General features: G+C 41.7%; 1 long non-coding RNA gene across 1 annotated transcript in view; it reads right to left on the minus strand.

The window, feature by feature from the left end:
- The window catches only part of LOC129397179 (uncharacterized), a 35436-nt gene that overhangs the window by 6099 nt on the left and 8588 nt on the right, over positions 1 to 20749 (minus strand). Inside the window, exon 2 of the long non-coding RNA XR_008624391.1 lies at positions 4117 to 4552. This is a non-coding gene — a long non-coding RNA (uncharacterized LOC129397179). The remainder of the gene's footprint in view (positions 1 to 4116; positions 4553 to 20749) is intronic.

The following is a 20749-nucleotide window of genomic DNA, read 5'->3' on the forward strand; positions in this document are numbered from 1 at the left end:
GGTGGCAGGCGCCTGTAGTCCCAGCTACTTGGGAGGCTGAAGCAGGAGAATAGCATGAACCCATGAGGCGGAGCTTGCAGTGAGCCAAGATTGCACCACTGTACTCCAGCCTGGGTGACAGAGCAAGACTCCATCCCAAAAAAAAAAAAAAAAAAGAGCGCTTGGGTGGCTTGATGGCACAAGGTTTCTGAATGGGCGGCTAAAAGTATATCATCCACGTGCCAAAGGACAAGAGTGTCCAGGTATGAGAACCAGTTCAAGTCTTGGGCTAATGCATGGCCAAATAGATGGGGGCTACCCCTGAACCCATGGGGTAAAACAGTCCAGGTGATTTGAGACGTTGGGTTCAAAGGATCTTCAAAGGCAAACAAGAATGGAGAGTCAGGATGTACAGAGATGCAGAAAAAGGCATCCTTAAGGTCCAGGACTGTAAACCACTCTGCTTCCTCTGGTATTTCGGAAAGCAGAGTATAAGGGTTAGGTACACCTGGGTATAGAGAGACAACGGCCTCATTGATAATCCTGAGATCTTGCACTAACCTCCACTGTCTGTTGGGTTTCTGTACTTTTAAAATTGGAATATTGCAGGGGCTATTTCATGGTTTACTAGGCCTTGGGCTTTTAGGTCCTTAACAATCTTTTGGAGTCCTTGTTGGGCCTCGGGTCTAAGGGGGTACTGCCTTTGGTAGGGAAAGGAGGTGGAATCCTTTAGATTAACTTGAACAGGATGGGCATTCTTTGCTCGTCCATGTTGTTCTTCTGTTGCCCAGACTTCAGGATTAATTCCTTCCTCAAGCAGGGGACAACAAATGGGTGTTCCTTCTCCTATATTCAGGTGTATAATGGCCCCTGCTTTTGCTAGAATGTCTCTCCCTCACAAGGGAGTGGGGCTTTCAGGCATAATTAGAAGAGCATGTGAAAAGAGTAAAGTTCCCCAGTCACAACTTAGTGGCTGGATATCTAGTGACTGGCTGTCCTAGGACCCCTCAGATAGTGAAAGATCTGGAGGACAGTTGTCCAGGACAGGAGAGTAACACTGAGAAGGCCGTGCCAGTGTCCAGGAGACAGTTAACCTCCTGGCCCTCAATGGTCACGCATACCTGGGGCTCTGTGAGGGGGATGGCATGGGCTGGCACTTGCCCCGGGCACCCTCAGTCCTGCTGCTGGATCATCTGGTTAGTGGCTTCTGACTCATAGGACTTTCATCTGCTGGGGCAGTGGGCCTTCCAGTGATTCCCTTGACATAAGGGGCATGGATGAGGGGGTGGCTTATTTCTATTTGGACAATCTTTTTTAAAGTGTCCTTGTAGACCACACTGGAAGCAAGCCCCATTAGGCATTCAATTTGCCCAGCCTTTCCATGTTCCAGAGCCTCCAAAGTCTGCTTGCCTGAGGGCCATGACTAAAGTGGTGGCCTTTTTTGATCCTGTTTGTCCCGTTCTGCCTGCTCTTCCTCATCTCTATTATAAAAAACTGAGGTTGTCAAGTTCAACAGGGTTTCTAAGTTTTGCTCTCGGCCTAAGGCAGACTTTTGAAGTTTTTTTCTAATGTCTTCAGCTGACTGAGAGATAAACTTATCCTTTAAGATTAGTTGGCCTTCAATAGAGTCAGGTGACAGAGAGGTATGCTACTTCCTTATCTCTCCAGAAAGGCAATAGGAATTTCTTCCTTTCCCTGTGTTATAGTGGACATCATTGAATAATTCATAGGCTTCTTCCTAGTTTTCCTTAGTCCTTCTAGCATGCAAGTTAGCAAATGTCTGTGGCACCAATCTCCATGTTCTGATTCTGCATCCCAGTGAGGGTCTACACTGGGAACTGCCTGCTGGCCTGTGGGGAATTGTTCTATTTCCTCTGTTGTCATCCTATCATTGACCTGACTGAGATACCAGAGATCGCCAACTCTCATTTGGGGTTAGTGTCTGATTTAGCAGTAACATTATACCTCTCTATGTCAGATCAAAGGATTGTGCTAACCCTTGTAAAATGTCAATATAGCCATCAGGGTTACCTGAGAATTTACCTAGGTCTATTTTAATTTGCTTCAAGTCTGAGAGGGAAAAAGTTATATACACTCTGGCTGGGCTGAATTCTCCAGAATACATCTTAGGGGTGTTTTTGCCTTGAGGGGAACATTTCCCACCTGAAAAAAGAACATAGAGACGCCAGCACCCCTAGTCATTTTCTGATAAGCATTAGTCCTAGAGCATCCTCTGTGGTCCTAATGCTTATTCCTTTCCAGGGTGTGTAACCACCCATGGACTTCTGCTTATTAGATTAGTTACACTCACCGATGTAGCAGTCCTGCACCTGTATTCCCACCTTTCTTGACCACAAAGAAAGGGGTCTGGGCTGCTGGATTCTAGTGGTCCTTTACCAGCATGCCCAACATTGCCTTTGAGCTCAAGGGTGAGTTCTGGAGACGGGCTGGGTTCCTGGGTATTTCATAATAACCCAGTTGCCCCATCAAGATGCATTCCTACAAACAACAGTTCTTATGCAAATTCATTTCAGAGAGGGTATGGGTAACCTTTTGAATCAGGACTGAGATAGAGTTTTTTGATTCTTTAAGTACTTTAAGGCTTGGCTGAGTGCAAACAGCTCACACGTTTGAGCAGACCAATTATTAGGCAATTTTCTTAACTCTGCTTCTACAAGAGTTTCCCTCAATGATTGAATGCCCATTGTGGTTTTTTTCTCAATCACCTGGGAGGAACCATCTATTGTCCTGTCCTGAAGGGAGTTCCTCCTAGGTCTGGTCGGACCTTTGTATGGTAATTAAGATTTAAATCCGCTGTTAGGAAATCTGCTGGGTTAAGGGAATTTTCAGTGGTTAATGTTAAATTATCTTTCTCTAACAGAATAGCCCCATACTTTAAGATTTTTGAGTTAGTAAGCTATCTTTTTGCTTTTTTGACTTAGGATAGTTCTGAACTGGTGAGGTGTGCTCACAATGAGGTTTCCTCTAAAGGCTAATTTTCTACTTTCTTCTGTTAGCAAAGCAGTTGCCGCTACAGGTTGAATGCATTTGGGCACCCGTGGGTTCCTGGGTTAAGGATTTTTTAAAGGAAGGCTACTAGTTGTCAGTGGCCTCAGTGCTTTCAGGCTATGCCCTTATTTACACTGACAACAAAGTGGTATTGGAGTGTTATAGGGTCATGGAGAAAACCTTCAGTTATCAATTATAGGTTTTAAATTTACCCTGGCTTTTAAAGAAATAAGGTACATTGTTTTTTTCTTTACTACTTCTATCTTTCTCTTTCTCTCTTACTTTTTCCTTTCTGTCTTTGTAGATGGATTTTTGGAAACACAGTGGAAGGATGTTCGCTCATTGCCCCATTTGCCACTATAGGAATATGCGCCTCCCTTTTATTTACTCAATTTGCTTTCATCCTGATCTATTATGTTGTTGTAGAACCAGTTCCAGTTGTTAAAGTACTGGGTTATCAATTCTAAGGCCCTGGCAAGGGTGGTGGGGAACGGGTCCCACATAACTGCCCATGTTGAGAGCTGTATGCCTAAATTGGGAGGGACACCAGGGATAAGACTCCCTGGGTTCATAGCCTAGGGGCCTAAGGGTGCAGCATAGATCTTCCTTAGAACCCTTTGGAAATACAACCTGCTGTAATACTTGGGAGAGGAAGTGAAAGTCTGAAGCATCAGTATCTAGGAGGCAGGGATCAGAGGAAGTAGATTTAGAGGTAAGGAGAATTTTGGGGCTACACTTTCAAGAAATTTGTGGTCAGGACCCAGAAGGTATGGGTCAGAAGGAAAGGCAGGGGCGCACACATGGGCGACTGTTGAGTAGACTTCTGGCTGTGCCATAATCTCAACCGGCTAATGCTGGGAGTTCCAGACGACAGCTTTCTGCCTCTAGTTGGCCCTCAGTTTCCCCAGGAAAATTGAAAGTGCAAGCTGGTTCCAGGCAGACCATGCTTCCAACCCAGAAGGGTTGGGGGTTGTTAGAAAGCCCTTTCCCAGACAGCCTCACACCTGAGTCTTAAGTCTGGTGGCCATGCTAATCGTTTTTAACTGGCCAACAGGTGCCTGGTATTTTCCTCCAATTCTAAGGAAGGATAGGACAGGATAGCAAGTGAAAGGGTCCAATATTACTCACCGCTTTGGAGGTCCCTTCATGGTCGCCAAAATGTTACTGGTTGGGGTGGGGGCTTGTTCTTAGAGCTCCCAAGATGGTGGCAGCCGCTCTCAAGATGGCAGCAAGCCTCTTGTTCTCTGACCTGGGGTTTGGCCTCACGGATTCCAAGGAATGGAATCTGGGCCATGCAGTGTTATAGCTCTCTTAGACGCTGTGGGTCACGGAAGATAACCGTGGAACCCAGCAACTAGTGTTCAGCTCGATTAGGATGAACCCGGGCACTTAGCCGTGCAGGAACAATGGCAAGTCTTTAGCCCAATCTGGGGTGGCAATGGGCGCCTCACTGGATCAGGAGCACAGCAGACACCCTGCCAGATCCGGAGGGGTGAAAGTCAGCAGCGGGTCTGTGATGGCGGCAAACAGCAGTGGTAAATGGCGAGTGAAAGCTCAGCTCAAGCTGTAACAAACACGGACCAGAAGAGTGTGAAGTTGCAAGATTTAATAGAGTGAAAACAGAGCTCCCATAAAATGGGAGGGAACCCAAAGGGGGTTGCCCTAATTAAGCTGACTTTCAACCATAACACTCTTTCAAAAAAATATCCTTTTAAATCCCTTATTACCCAACTTTAGCCACACCAAGTGGCCAATATTTCTGGCTTTTAAACTTTGCCCAAAGTAACCTCATAGGTGAAACCAACAAGCCTCAACTAAGGCTATGACTTAAACGTGAGTGTACAAGGTATTTTCAAACAGGTGGTAAGCAGTTTTTACAAAATCTAGAATCTTTAAAGGTAACTCAGAGAAAGGAAGATTTAAGAAAGGAAGCTATTATGGAAGTTGTTCATGGAGGGGAAGAGAATCAGCAAATGGTAAAAGTCACACAGATATTAACCAGAAAGTACTCATTCCCTAAGCCAGGATTTAACCAGGGCCACCACTGTAAAATGGCGGAGACCAAAAAAGTATTGCCATGTGGTTACAAGGTCAAGCTCCCAAGTACGTAAAAGAAAACGGAGACCTCATCCCATTTTTTTTCTTCAGAGACCTATAGCAAAATTAGTTACTGACCAGTTTGTCAGGCTGACTTGAACAATGGGCTTATGGGGTCCTAGACCCACATTTTTTTTTAATTATACTTTAAGTTTTAGGGTACATGTGCACAATGTGCAGGTTAGTTACATATGTATACATGTGACATGCTGGTGCGCTGCACCCACTAACTCCTCATCTAGCATTAGGTATATCTCCCAGTGCTATCCCTCCCCCCTCCCCACAACCCACAACAGTCCCCAGAGTGTGATGTTCCCCTTCCTGTGTCCATGTGTTCTCATTGTTCAATTCCCACCTATGAGTGAGAATATGCGGTGTTTGGTTTTTTGTTCTTGCAATAGTTTACTGAGAATGATGATTTCCAACTTCATCCATGTCCCTACAAAGGACATGAACTCATCATTTTTTATGGCTGCATACTATTCCATGGTGTATATGTGCCACATTTTCTTAATCCAGTCTATCATTGTTGGACATTTGGGCCTAGACCCACATTTTATCCTAAGGTAGCCCTGTTTCTGACAGAAAGATACAGAAAGAGAAATTCTTAGCACAAAGTATCACAGATTCTCTATAGATTAAGACTCACCTCACAAATCCTTTTTCCATTAATCAAAACGTTTCAGATTATATAAACAGTGATTTTTATCATTCATTCAAACAGTTTGCACAGAGAGAGAGAAAAGCCAGAAGTCTGACTGGTAAAAAACTTTTACTCGTTTGCCAGCATGTCAGGCCTCTGGGTTCCCTTCCCCCGAGCTATGAAGCCCTTTGACCCTGGAGTTCTGTAAAGGGGGAGCAGACAAATAGGTTATTTGCATACTGTAAACATTGTCCTTCCTCAAGAGATTGCTCAGAGTTTTCCCAGTTCATTTTTTTTTTAAGTCAAGTGATTTAAGGTTTGTGGAAATTAAACTTTTCACAGAGGGGAATGTGAGTTATAATGTCTTCCCAGTTCATTTTTTTTAAGCCAAGTGGTTTAATGCAGAAATTAAACTTTTCACAGAGGGAAATGTCCTGTGGTATGGAGACATGATTATTCATCCATGAAGAGAGGACAGAGGAGGAAACAGGAAGAAGAAGGTTGATTTTCTCTTTTCAAAGGAATCCCAGTGATTCAGGATGCATTGGAGAGACATACAGACTAAAGACGTTTGGTTACCCATCTGGAAAGAGGGGAAAAAGGCGCCCCTTAGTTCTTCTCTCTTCCTAGCAAATACCCAGGGTATGTGAGGGAGAGAAAAAAAGGTATCCCCTTTTTTCTTCTGTCCTTATATCCCCAAGTCCCAGCGACCTTGGCAGGTGCTGCCCATGGGTGCCAATGTGGCTTTCATCCATGTAACAGGGAGGCCTAGAGGGTAGGAATTATCTGCACCCACCTATGTGCTAGCCTATCATCCCTGCTGTCAGTAACTTCATCTATGCCATGCATACAGGCATGACCTCCATCCATGAAATGAGGGGTGCCTAATTGGCAGGAATTAGTCAGGCTCACCTACGCTGTGCCCCTTAGCTTCCATTGTTGCCTGCCTCTGGATCCCTCAGATCCAATTTTCCTTTCTAAGGCTTCAACCTAAAGCTTGGAATTGAGTTTGGGACAAAAAGATGCCTCAGGAGGATGCATGGACTCATAAAATTAGGTCCCAGGTAGCCCTCTCCAAATTTGCAGCCAGCAGCCAGTGGGAGCACTCCTCTGTTGCTTCCTTATTATAAGCAGAGCGCTAAGGGGAAGCTGTGGAACCAGGTTGTCCTCAAACAATGGAGACAAAAGGGACCTAGCCTAATAAGATGCCTTCTAAAAGGAAAAAAAATCTCCTGCATAGAAAAGCTCCCTGTATTTACAGGGCTATGTTAACTCCTAACATGGTAGAGAAAAGAAACAAAACAGCCTAAGCGCAGGGAGGAGAAGGTGCCTGGGGGAGTAAGCCTCTTGCTCTTCTGCAAATGGGATCCTTCAACAGGGAAAATGCTCTTAATTGCTGCCTCTTCCCCATTTCTAAGAATGGACAGAAACTCCATTGTACTGAATTACATTTTTGATGACTCAGCCAAGTGCCCAGTCTACCCAGTAATATTTCTGTAGTTTGCAACAACACACTTAACATTATAAAAGAGAGGTAGGAGCCATCATCACCATGAAAGAAAAAAAAGAATATACCATAGAAAAGACTGGAGGTCTTGGTCAACAACCTATCGGGTGGTCAGAGACTGGGGTCAATCCAGGGGCCTTTGGATAACATTGAGGTGTAGCCTCAACCAGATGCCCTCAGTTGCCCCAGGACTTCCTTCCATTCCTACGCAATGGTTAGACCTCCATGAAAGGAAACAAAGCCACCATTCCCAACACCTGGGATGACAGGTTGGTGGAGGTAGCAGGGTCCACATTCAGTCACCCTTCCAACAAATCCCGGACAAGCCCTCAGATACAATGCAGGATTTTTCTCAGCCTTTTTGCCAGGCTCACAGCAGGAGGTGCCCCATCTACTCAGCCTACTGGGTCACGTCTGGCTTGCACTCCAGCCCACAGCTCCCATGGCCATCACAACTAAGCACTTAGCACCCATGTTCAGTGGATCCCAAATTTTTGTCCTGCATCCAAGAAGAATGAGGTCAACACTGACAATTGAAGGGTGATGAGGGTGGATAATTTTATTGAGGAATGAAACAGCTCTCAGCAGAGAGGGGATGGGAAGGTCAGGTCATCTCTGACCTCTCGCCTGAAGGTGGGCAGCAGTCTCCCCACTACCCAGAAGTGGGCAGTTTCACAGTGTGACTGAGTTCGGGGTTTTTATAGGCACAGAATGGGGAGTGTGTGCTGATTGGTTTGTGAGTACGGAGAAAAGGTTAAAACAAAGGCCTCGTTCAAAGATGGGCATAACAGTGTCAAAAAGCAGTTAGGGAAGGGTAGGTATAAGTAAAATAGGTGAAGGGTGGAGATTAATCAGAGGAAAGTGCACCAAACAGGAAAACAGGTTCTCAGTCCAGTTCATGGATTTAACTCGTAGCTTGGCTTTCAGGCTCTAAACTGTATTTGACTTGAAGGTGGGGTTTCACCGGGGACCTGCCCTTATCTGCCTAGGCATTTTTCTGCCTCCTGCCTCTATCAATACCTTGACTTATGGGTTAAATTGATGAGGTAACACTGACAGACAAGATAGTGCCAGATAAACAGATAAATAATGATTGGGCCAGGCATGATAGTTCACACCTGTAAGCCCAGCACTTTAGGATGCCAAGGCAAGAGGATCACTTGAGCCTAGGAGTTCAAGATAAGCCTGAGCAACATAGCAAGACCCCCATTTCTACAGAAAAAAAAAATCAAAAAATTAGCCTGGCATGGTGGCATGCACCTGTAGTCCCAGCTACTAGGGAAGCTGAGGCAAGAGGATTGCTTGAGCCCAGAGGTTCAAAGTTGCAGTGAGCTATGATCACAACACTGCACTCCAGCCTGGGAAATAGAGTGAGACCCTGTCTCAAAAATGAATAAATAAATATTGATTGATTGATTGGGGAGACAGAAAGAGAGAGAAATTAGATTAGATAGATAGATGATAGATTAGATAGATAGATAGATAGATGATAGATAGATGATAGGTAGATAGATAGATAGATAGATGATAGGTAGATAGATAGATAGACAGATGATAGATAGATAGATAGATAGATAGATAGATAGATGATAGATAGATAGATAGATAGATAGATAGATAGATAGATAGATAGACAGACAGACAGACAGACAGGTAATTACCAGATCCCAGCAGGGTATCTTCTCACTGGGCTCTGAAACTGTTTAGCATGGAACAGCTTTGAAATCCTCAGATCAGCCTGTGGCTCTCAATTCTCATCAGAGTTCCAAAAATACTTCTTCCTCTATTGAAATATTAGCTTACTCTAAGTAGCAGCTACACATATGGTTATAATTTCCAACTATTGAAATTTTGCGTTTGTAAAAGGGCATTCTTGGCACCCTAAGCACCTCCTTTGCCTCACTTCTGTGCCAGCCCTGTTGCTGGGCTACAAAGGGATTGGGTGAAGTTCAGAGCTGTAATAACATGGACATTAACAAATTTCCCACCTGGTATTCACAGTCCAGTGAAGCCTGCTCATGTCAGTTACATTTTATAGAAATACATAAAATTCATGCATGTAAAAATAGTCAAATCCTTTCAAAGCCCTTCAATAATCTGCAAGTCTCACCAACTAGGCCCCGGATTGCCAGCCACTGTTCAGCATTGAAAATGATGTGTAAGAAAAAACTCAAAAGAATATTATCTGTAGCTCTGTGTTTTGCTGATAACTTCTTGGTAGCTGCATCTAGTATTCAAATTTAGGTTTTGCTTTGAAATAGTAAAGTCTCACAAGAAGAACATAAACAAAATAAACTAAGTACCTCAGAAGATATTTCCTCACAAAATAGCTCAAAAATAGTCATTTTCTACGGAATTACTTTTCCCCCAGAACTGTGAGTATGCTCTGATATTATCAGAAGGAATCTGAACTCAGTTGAATAGGATGTTACCTCTCCTTCTGTTCAGATGTTATTAATAAGGATAACAGCCATCATATTCAGTATATACATTTTTTAAACAAATGCACTTAACAATGTATGTTTATTGTCTCTTGCCCTCCTGATAACCTTGTAATGAAGTTAATATTCCCTTTTCACAGCTGAGGAAGCTGATGCCTAGGAAGGTTAAGTGACCTGCCAGAGGAGACAGAGTTAGAAAATGGCAGCACTACCATCACATTGATTTGTGTCCAGTACCAAAGCTCTGTCAATTTTGCTACACCTTCCAGTCTGGTAAAGGCAGGGACCCTACAGTTCTTGTCCAAGTGTCTCCTATGACAGATGAACACATCCCCATGGGGCTTTTAAGAATTTGAAGAAACAGCAAAATATTTGCAGGAAAGTGAAACAAATAGTACCAGAGGCAACACACATAGAGGTGATCATGTTTCTTGCCACACTTCTCCATGATAGATCATCATCAGTCAAATTATTCCAGGCCATAACTGAAATTTGATATAACATAGATTATAATTAACTTAAAATGCTTTAGCTAATAACCTGCACCTTTCTCGCACTCAAATATGAATCACAGAATACAGAAGAATGAAAGTAACTGTGGTACAGGTACAACATTGAATACACTCTACATTATCATTAATGTTAAAGCAAATCATTTGTAAGCTTTAATAGTTTATTTCTAGAAATCAATTTCTTGTGACATACTTCACAGCTAATTGTGATATATCTCTCTGTCAACACTGCAGTTAGGAACCACTCATGTGGCATACAGTAGGTACTCAAATTTTAATTTTTTGGATGAAAGCTATAATTTTCCTTAAATTAATGTAAGTATTGAGATCAAGCATGTGAATAGCAAAGATTGTCTCCTTGACCAAACCATAGTCAAGCTCTTCTGAGCAATCTTTTTCACTAGGCCCAATTTTGGGTTCCTTTGGACTTCTTTGTGGAGTCCAGTTCTAGTAAAATTCCTGCTAAGTCATTTTAGCCAGAATCCCCCATTCATGATATCTGATCATCCTCAATATCTATCAACTTTCTCAAACTCTACCAACCACCATGTGATGTCTGATCATCCTGGCCTGTCTTCAGCAAGAATCCTGTTAGGTTGATTTAGCCATAAACCTTCTTCCTCTTGATGTTTCCTCTTAGTAATTTTCCATCCAATGGACTCCACCCTGCTCCTTCACTCCAAATTCCCACTTTTCCTTTCTATATTCAAAGGTGAGCCCGGTCTCTCTACCATTCTGCAAAACGTGATTGAAATGGTCCCTGTACCTATCTTGATGGTCCTGTACAAAGTCTACTTCATCATGTTTTAACAAGTGTCATGAATAATTTTTTAAAGTTTTCAGTTCGGGGTACAGGTACAGGATGCACAGGTTTGTTACATAGGTAAACGCGTGTCATGGGGGTTTGTTATACAGATTATTTCATCACCCAGGTATTAATCCTAGTATCTATCAGTTATTTATTTTTCTTCTTTAACATGAGAAAGGGAGAAATCAAAAGAGGGAGTAAATAAGTGACTTTGTCATCTAGTCAATGACTCAATATCTCCAAGGACAGGGACTTTACTACCTCTTTAGGTGGCCCATTATAATATTAGAAACTTACTTAGATTTTGAGCCGAAAGCTTTTTCCCTAAAACTGCCACCCACTCAATGGTGCATGTTCTATTTCCTGCAACCACACAGAACTACTTCACTCCTACTTACATGTGACAGTACTAAAAATATTTGAAGAAAGTTATCACATTCCTTCTCTCTAGGCTAAACATTGTCATTTCTTTCAACCATATCTCCCACAGTGTAATTTTTTAAATCTCATTATCCTGGTTACTCTCCATTTTTCTTGCTCTTGTTTCCTTTCCTTTAATGCTTCCTCCACATTTCTTCGAATTCTTCCTGAGAGTGTTGACTTCTGTATCCTTGACTACTCAGTAAGAGTGTCTTTTTCATTCTATGGAGCAAAACAACTCAAAATTCTGTTCTAGTGTTATCGTTTGCCTGTTGGCTTTTGATATTGCTGCTGTCATCCTAAAGTGGTGATTTTCAATCTGTGTTCCTGAAAATTGGAGAACTCAGCAGAAGCACCTCCAGGTAGTTGAGGAGGAGCTAAGAGCTGGGAGTGGAAACCTCCCACATCTCTGCTTCAGCTAGAGCAACTATACTTTTATCCACCTCTACATCCAGCTTCTGCATGGAATTGCATTTGAAAGATTGTTCTGAAAAAAAAAAAATAAAGTTTTCACAGCATCACCTTAGAATAGAGGTGGAATAGTACAAGAATGTGCAGAAGACAGCAGGATTCCTTGAAGCCAAAGAGGTTACCATAGATTTATTCGGGCAGGAATACTTTGTCCTAGGAACTCAGCTTCTTCTAAGCAGTCTACCAACTTGAGATCAAATTTTCAATTGCATTCAGATGGTGTTGCTTCTGTTCTTAATAGCACAGACACGTTCATCTTCCCCACTAAAATGAGTTCCTGCCTGGCATGACTGTGTGTAGCCAGCTCAGTCTACTTAATTGGCATTGGGAGCACAAAATGGGGCAATTCCATGGTATATGGGAATGGAATGTCCTCAAATTCAGAATATGTGATGCTGTATTTCCATTCCCAAAGGATGGGATGAAGGTCAATGGCCAGTTTCTCCTAGGTAAGGATAGAGTCATTATTTGGAGGCATAATTAAGAACCATGTCCATGCAAGGGTTTAGGAAATTGGTCCTCAATTTTAACCACACATTAGAATCTCCAGGGGAATTTAAATAATACCAGTGCCCAGGCATTATGCTGAGAGGCTCTAATTTAATTAGTTTTGGGTAGGACCCTGGCATCAGTATTTTTTAATCTCCCCAGGTGATTTTGACACGTAGTCAGAGCTGAGAACCTCTCATTTAAGATAAAACTAATTGAACATGATTTAAACAGGAAACCATTTTTTCAGGTATGGAAAGGCAGTGGAACTAACGGTTGAAGTGACTGAGGGATTTAATGAGTCTGAAGAGATTATTCTGCGGTGAGCAGGAAGGGAAGCAAGTACCAGGAAGTAATTGTTTCATTTAGTATTTCTCTTGGGCTTCAGAATGATATATTTGCATATTGGAAGGATACGTTTATGGTACTCTCAATATGCACCTCAGAAAGATTTTTAAACCATCTCTTACAGGCATAGACAAAAGGCCAGCCACAACCAGAGGCTTGCTAGCCAATTGTTGTCTTAACTATAGTAGAATCAAGGAAGGATTTGAGTCCAGGGAACTGAGACATGGGAAAGCAGAACAGACTCCATCAGACTTCTCTCACTCTCTCTCTCTCTTTTTTTTTTTTTTTTTTTTAATAGAGACAAGGTCTCGCTCTGCTACCCAGCTGGAGTGCAGTGGTGCAATCATAGTTCACTATAGCCTCGAACTTCCGGGCTCAAGCAATCCTACCACCTCAGCCTCCCAAATAGCTAGGACTACAGGCATGAAGCACTGCATCCAGCTAATTTCTTATTTTTGTAGAGACAGGGTCTCCCTATGTTGCTCAGGCTGTTCTTGAGCTCCTGGGCTCAAGCAATTTTCCCACCTCAGCTTCCCAAGATGCTGGGATTACAGCTGTGTGTCACCACACAGAGCCCAAACTTCTCTCTTGTTTGTACTCTCAACTCCGTGGACCCTTATCTTTCCTTTTTTTAAACTGTATTTGTTGAGTTTGTATGTATCAGGCCAGATGTATTGAGTACAGAAAATTAAAAAGTGAAGACATTAACTTACGGCTTGATTGCCAGTACGAGAGCTGATAGTCTAGCTTTTCCTTCCTTCTCATTCAAGTTTTTTAAGCAGCATATTACATTCCATCTGTCAGCTTTCCCACCTCCAATTCAGATCAATCTTCCATCCTTTCTATTGCCCTATAACTTGTAAAGTTTTAATCACCCAATGGGTTCTTCCTGTCCACTGCACAGACAAAATCAGCTCACTGAGACCAAGGCATTGCAGTAAAGAGTTTAATTAATTCAAGTGCACCCATGTGGCAGATGGAGTTATTACTCAAACTAGTCTCCCCAAAGGCTTGAAGGTTAGGATTTTTATGGCAATTTTATGAGCAGGGGGCTAGGGAATGGATGCTTCTGATGGGTTGGGGATGAAATAATAAGAGTGTGGAAAATGGTCCTCATGCACTGGGTCCACCTCTGGGTGGGACCACAGTACAGTTGAGTCTGGGTGGAGTCAGTCAGAAAAACATCTTTAAAAAAACCAATCAGGCCTGGCACGGTGGCTCATACTTGTAATTCCAGCACTTTGGGAGGCTGAGGCAGGTGGATCACCTGAGGTCGGGAGCCTAACCAACATGGAGAAACCAGCCTAACCAACAAGGAGAAACCCCATCTCTACTAAAAATAGAAAATTAGCCAGATGTTGTGGTGCATGCCTCTAATTACAGCTACTCGGGAGGCTGAGGCAGGAGAATCACTTGAACCCGGGAGGCGGAGGTTGCAGTGAGCCAAGATCACACCATTGCACTCCACCCTGGGCAACAACAGTGAAACTCCATCTCAAAAAAAACACAAACAAACAAAGAAAAAAACCAATCTTAGGTTCTACAAAAGTGATGTTACCTATAAGAACAATTGGGGAAGTCACAAATCTTGTGACCTCCTGCCACAACTCCTGAGCATTTAGGGATTATAGAAACTACACCTACATTGAATGTGTCAATCAAATTAAAATTAAAATACATATAACTGTTGAAGAAATGGTTTTCTAGAAAAAAATAGAGTAAAATATTTTATATCTTTTTTTTTTTTTTTTTTTGAGACAGGGTCTCACTCTGTTACCCAGGCTGGAGTGCAGTGGTGTGATCATAGCTCACTGCAGCCTTGAACTCCTGGACTCAAGCAATCCTCCTACCTCAGCCTCCCAAGTAATTGGAACTACAGGCATGCACCACCATATCCAGCTTATTTGTGTTATTTTTTGTAGAGATGGGATCTCACTATGTTGCCCAGGCTGGTCTCAAACTCCTGGGCTCAAGCAATCCTCCCACCTCGGCCTCCCAAATTGCTGAGATTACAGGCATGATGAGCCACTGTGCCTGGCCAGGTTTTATATCTTTTTAATGAGAAAGAGAATTACAGGTCAATGAGATGCTTAAGACAGAGTTTGAATCTCTTCCGTTTTTCCTGAGTCTGATATAACAATCAACATCCTTTATAGTCAGTACTTCTGGGAGAAACCCAAAAAAGAAGCAGGAAGAGAGGATATTTAGAATTTATTTCTTAAGATATAATAAGAACAAGAGCAATACATAGAGCAGTCTCTATGTGTATTTGCATAGAGAGTATGGCTCATCAGCTGAAAGAAACTCAGACAGTGTAACAAACTTTCCTTGCATTTCTCAAGGTACATGATAGAAAATCCACTCATAACTCAAAACAAAATTTCTTAAATCCTTTTTTTTTATTCTTCCCAATTTTTTCACACCTCCCCACCAAGAAAACTGTCTCTCTCCAGCAGCTAGATAGGTACACCCCCCCTACACATCTTCATCCCTTCCTCCCACTCATCTCTTAGTTTCCCAACTTAACTATTTTCCCTTTTCTCTAATCTTTCTTGTCTTATACCTATCCACTAGTTTTTCAAATTCCAGATACTTTTTTTTAGACACAGGGTCTCACTATGTTGCTCAGGCTGGTCTCAAACTCCTGGGCTCAAGCGATCCTCCCACCTTGGCTTCCCAAAGTGCTGGGATTATAGGTGTGTGCCATCACACCCAGCCCCAGATAATTTTAAAATCCTGGAATCACGCTGGTAGAGACAGAACTCTCCTTAGACACTAAAAAGAGGAGAGAATCTGTGTAAATGAATATAAATTACCTTTAGTTAGTAAAAGGGTGGGAGAACTCATTCTTTATGAATAAATCTTGTTTCCACCACATTCATTTATATAGTATGTAGCTGAATGGGAACTCATCCACACCATATGCCCACTGACTTCTAAGTCTGGAGGGAGGCAAAGCAACTCAGATTCAGAGTTCTCTGTCTCCTCCATAAAAGTAAACTGCCTCTAACGTATCTCTTCCACAGCATACATAGCACCAAGAATACTCTAAGGAAGTCCCTTCAATGTTTCCAGCAAAAGTCAAAATAGAGGATGACTTCTGGAATGCCAGTGGAGTGAGGATTTTGTCAGGACTACTCCCCCTAAAAACCAAACATTATAAGCATGCAACAATTTAATGTCTCTTCAAATTTCCCTAAGGAAGGGCATACAGCAAATGAAGAAATATACTAAATATTGGTAAGAACAGCAAGAATCTATGGCATTTAACCCATGACCCACTCCCTCCCTCACCCCCTGAGCTCAGCTTAAGGAAAGTTTCAATCTGGGTAGGTGAGGCTAAGAACACAGGGCTCCCTGTCTCTCCAGTTCGCAGTCAGAAGCTATGAAATCTTGCCAGGAGAGTCAGGTTGCTAGCATTGCTCATCCCCCAACTTCGAGCTTCCTGTGGCAGAGGCTAAATTCTAGGTGAATATAGCCAAGACAGTGAGAGCTCCCTGCCTCCACCCAGCTTCCACACAAAAGGTGGAGGGTCTACCCCAGTCTGGTATAGCAGGCCAAAAACACTGAAGGCCTAATAACCCTCACTGATATGGTTTGGCTGTATCACCACCCAAATTTCACCTTAAATTGTAATAATACCCAAGTGTCAAGGAGAGGGCCAGGTGAGATAACTGAATCATGGGGGCAGTTTCCCCCATACTGTTCTCATGGTATTGAATAAGTCTCAGAATATCTGATGGTTTTACAAATGGGAGTTCCTCTGCATAAGGGTGACACCAGTCTGGGGTTGGACGGGTAGTTGCTGGGTAGGTGTCCTTGAAGAATTATTACTTTGTGTTTAAGATTATCATGACCTTTGTATAAGGTTGCAGTTTTTGCAGAGTCTTTTGTAATAGTTTTTATCAAGGATTTATGCATGAGAACCGTACCTTCATGGCGCTCCTCAGCTCTATTTGTCAGATTGTTTGTTTTGTTTTGTTTTTAACACAAGGAATTCATTCCATTTTTATTCTAATAACCTTCACATGTAACTCACACACAGGAAAAAAAAGGCAGGCAGCAAAAAAAATGCCTGTGACAAAATTCAGATATATAGATAAGGACTTCATATGAGCCATTATAAATATGTTCAAAGAACTAAAGAAAACTATGCTTCAACCAGTAATGGAAGGTATGATGGCACTGTCTCATGAAATAAAAAATATCAATAAAGAGATATAAATTATTTTTAAAGGACCAAATGGAACATCTGGAGTTGAAGAATGCAATAACTGAAATAAAAAATTCACCAACAAAGCTCCACAATAGATCCAAACTAGCAGAAGAAACAGTGACTGTGTAGATAGATTAATAGAGATGTTGCAGTCAAAAAAAGAGAGAAAGAGATTAAATAATGGTGAAAAATGAACAGAGCCTCAGAGAAATATACGACATTATTAAGAGCAACAAATACACATAATGAGAGTGCCAGAGGAGAAGAGAAAGAAAAAGGAGCAGAAAAAATATGTGAAGAAATAATGGCTGAAAACTTCTCAAAATTGATAAAAAACATAAATCTACATATCCAAAAAGTTCAAAACCTCCAACAATAAATGCAAAGAATAAATGCAAAGAGATATACTTCATAGTAAAATGTTGACAGCCAGAGATAAAGGGTACATCTTGAAAGCAGAAAGAAAAAACTACTTATAAAGCCGTGTTCTCCAACCTTTTCAGCACCAGAGACCAGTTTCATGGAAGACAATTTTTCCACAGACTGGGAGTGGGGGTTGGGGATGGGAGTGGCAGGGGTGGTTTTGGGATAAAACTGTTCCACCTCCAATCATCAGGCATTAGATTCTCATGAGGAGTGTGCAACCTAGATCCCTCACATGTGTGGTGCACAATAGGGCAGGTGCTCCAATAAGAATCTAATGCCACCACTGATCTGACAGGAGGTGGAGCTCAGGCGGTCATGCTTACTCACCTGTCACTCACTTCCTGCTGTGCAGCCTGATTCTTAACAGGCCATGGACAGGTATTTGTTGGCTACCCAGGGGTTGAGGAGCCCTGTTATAAAGTACAAGGGAACCCTAATAAGATTAACAGCTGACTCCTCATCAGAAACAATGGAGGCCAGAAACAATCATGTGATTCATTTAAATTGCTGAAAGAGTAAAACTTTTAATAAGGATCATATATCCCACAAAACCATCTTTTAAAAATAAGGCAAAAGAGGCCGGGCATGGTGGCTCACGCCTGTAATCCCAGCACTTTGGGAGGCTGAGGTGGGCGGATCATCTGAGGTCAGGAGTTCGAGACCAGCCTGACCAACATGGAGAAACCCTGTCTCTACTAAAAATACAAAAAAATTAGCCGGGTGTGGTGGCACATGCCTGTATTCCCAGCTACCTGGGAGGCTGAGGCAGGAGAATCGCTTGAACCTGGGAGGTGGAGCTTGCAGTGAGCCAAGATTGCATGCCATTGCACTCCAGCCTGGGTAACAAGAGTGAAACTCCATCTCAAAAAATAAATAAATAAATAAAATAAAATAAAATAAATAAAGGCAAAAGAAAGACATTCCGAAGAAAACAAAAACTGAAATAACTTGTTGCTAGTAGACTCTCTTTACAAGAAACACTAAAGGAAGCTCTTCAGGCTGAAAGCAAGTGATCTCAGACAATAATTAGAATGCACAGAAATAAACAAAAAGCACCAGTAAAGGTAATTATGTAATTATAGAAGATAGCAAAAATGCATTTTTTCTCCTTTCATCTCTTAACTTATTGGAAAAACAAATGTACAAAACAGTACGTATCTTTTTGCATAATCAGGCCTACAACATATGCCAATGTAAAGTGTCTTAAAATAACAGAACAAAGGAGGGGATGGAAGAGAAGCTGTATTGGAAAAAAGGAAATAATACCAGATGGTAACTTGAATCAACAGGAACAAAGAAAGAGACCAGAAATGTTGTAAGTAAGAAAGGTAATATAACACCATCTATAAATATATTGTTGCTGTCCTTTATTCTAGCAGCTTCTTTAAAATACATAAAATTATACAAAGTAATAATTATAACAATGTATTCTTGGTCTTGTAACATATAACTAGAATATGTATAACAATAATACCACAAATAAGAGAAGCAGGACTAGAAATATATAGGAGTAATGTTTCAATATCTCACTGGACTTAAGTTAGTGTAAATCTAAAGTACAATTGACCCTTGAACAACACAGGTTTGAACTGCACAGGTCAACTTATATGTGGATTTTCCTACACCTCTGCTTCCTCCACTTCCAACCTGAAGACAACAAGAATGAAGACCTTTATGATGATCCACTCAACGAATAGCAAATATATTTTCTCTTCCGTATGATTTTCTTAATAAAATTTTCTTTCACCTAGCTTACTTTAAGAATACAGTATATAATAAATGTAACGTACAAAATATATGTTAATTGACTGTTTATGTTATCCATAAAGCTTCAGTTCAACAGTAAGCTCTTAGTTGAATCTGGGGGGAGTCAAAAGTTATACATGGATTTTCAACTGCATTGTGGGGGTGGCTCCCCAAACCCCACATCATTCAAGGTCAACTGTAGATACCATTAAGTTATGATGTGCATGGTAAGCCCTAGAGCAACCACTGAGAAAATAAATGTAGTGAAAAAAATCATTAAAGGAATTAAGTTTTTCCACTAGAAAATATTCACACTTAGTACAAATGAAAGCAACAAAGGGTAGAAGAACAAAACAGCCATGAGACATATAGAAAACAAAAAGTTAAATGACAGACATTAATTTAATTGTATCAATAATAATATTAAATATAAATGATGAAACAATCAAACTAAAAGACAGAAATTATCACACTGGATTAAAAAAATAAGATCCTATCATATGCTGTCTACAGATGCAAACTTTTGAATGAAAGATACAAATGGGTTGAAAATAAAAAGATAAAAAGGATATATCATGAAAAGGGCATGTAAAAACTCTTGAACATGGCCGGGTGTGGTGGCTCACACCTGTAATCCCCACATTTTGGAAGGCTGAGGTGGGCAGATCACTTGAGGCCAGGAGTTCCAGACCAGCCTAGCCAACATGGTGAAACCCTGTCTTTACTAAAAATACAAAAAAATTAGCCAGGCATGGCAGTGCACGCCTGTAGTCCCAGCTACTCAGGAGGCTGAGGTGAGAGGATTGCTTGAGCCCCGGAGACAGGGTGCAGTGAGCCAAGATTTCTCCACTGCACTCCAGCCTGGGCAACAGAGCGAGACTCTGTCTCAAAACAACAACAACAACAACAAACAACTCTTGAACAAGGAGATTTGATGAGTTTCACAGGAAGGTGCTGGGGGTGGCCTGTCCAGAGAACATGGAAACTCAGTGTTCCTCTCCCCTACACCTTGCATCTCTTCCATCTGATTGGTCCTGAGTTGTATCCTTTATAATAAACCAGTCAATGAAAGCAAAGCATTTCTCTGAGTTCAGTAAATGTAAAGCATTTCCCTAAGCCATTCCGTCAAACACAGAAGTGGGTCATGGGAGCCCTTAATTCATAGCTAGTAAGCCCTCAAGTTGTGGAATCTGATGCTAACTCCAAGTATATAGGGTCAGAATTAAATTAAATTGTAAGACACCCAATTGATGTTCAGAGAGTTGGAGAAGTGCTTGGTGCAGAAAAAAAAATTCACGCATCTGGTATCCAAAGTGTTGGCTGAAAGTGTAGAGAAACAGAGTGTGTTTTGCTCAACCACGGACAATTGGAGACAAATACTGCACCTTCAGCACTACATAGAACAGTTATGCAGAAGATGAACAAGAAAACAGAAGACTTGAACAACACTGTAAACCAACTAGACCTGAGAGACATCTATTCCACACTTCACCCCAAAACAGCAGAATACACATTCTCCTGAAACACAGAACATTCTCCAGAGGAGACCATATGTTAGGCTATAAAACACATTCCAATAAATTGAATAGGACTGGAATCATATATGTTATCAGATCACAATGGAATGAAATTAGAAG

Source organism: Pan paniscus, chromosome 12 (genome assembly GCF_029289425.2).
Source record: "Pan paniscus chromosome 12, NHGRI_mPanPan1-v2.0_pri, whole genome shotgun sequence".
Lineage (NCBI taxonomy): Eukaryota > Metazoa > Chordata > Mammalia > Primates > Hominidae > Pan > Pan paniscus.